The sequence below is a fragment of the Charadrius vociferus genome, unplaced genomic scaffold (genome assembly GCF_000708025.1).
Source record: "Charadrius vociferus isolate BGI_N301 unplaced genomic scaffold, ASM70802v2 scaffold1545, whole genome shotgun sequence".
Classification (NCBI taxonomy): Eukaryota; Metazoa; Chordata; class Aves; order Charadriiformes; family Charadriidae; genus Charadrius; species Charadrius vociferus.
The window spans coordinates 12,652-13,505 of NW_009648471.1; positions in this window are offsets into that span (position 1 = coordinate 12,652).

Genomic DNA, 854 nt, shown 5'->3' on the forward strand with positions numbered 1-854 from the left:
CCCCCAAAAAAGGATATTCCTCCCCAACCCCCAAAGGACGGACTTTTTCCCACTCCCCCAAAAAACGATGTTTTTCTCCCCACCCCCCAATAAAAGGATTTTTTTTCCTCCCCAGCCCCAAAAAAAGGATTTTATTCCACCCCCCAAAAAATGAATTTTTCACCCCAAAGAAGGGCTCGATGCTGCCAGGTGATGGGCACCAGCAGGGCCACAGGGAGCAGTGAGGACCCCCCTCCTCCTTTCACCGCGCAACATCGCTCCCCCAAACCCACGGTCCCCCTCTCCCCTTTTTTCCGCCTTTCCAAGGGGTTTATTTTTAAAAGCTTTAAACGTTATTTTATTCCTTTCCCTTTTCCGGCAGCTCTGAAAGAAAACTGAGCTGTTGCCTCGACGCTAATGACAGAGTCCAAATAAAATATGCAAGGAATAAGCGGGAAGGGTCTTAAACCTCCAAAAATAGCCTTTGAAAAGTCAATTTAAAATTTAAAATTTGCTGGTAGCCCAAGGCTCTGAGTCAGGGCTATTTTTTGGGGTGGTTTTTTTTTTTTTTTTGGCTGGTGGGAGTTAGAGGAGAGGGTGGGGATTGTTGGGTGACCCCATCCCACGCTGAGCCCCCAAAACATCCCCCAAAGGAGTGGATTGGGGACAAGGAGAGATTGTCCCCAGCTCTGCTCCCCTCTCGGCGGAGACGGTGGCCCAACTCGTTGGGACCAAACTTGTTGGTTTTTTTTCCCCCCTTCCGCGGCCGGTGCAGAAAAACAAACTGTTGGGTTTTAGGGTTGGGGGTTTTGGGGTTGGGTTTTTTTTTGGGTTTTTTTTTTTTTTTTTTTTTTTTCACAGGCACTTTTTTTTTC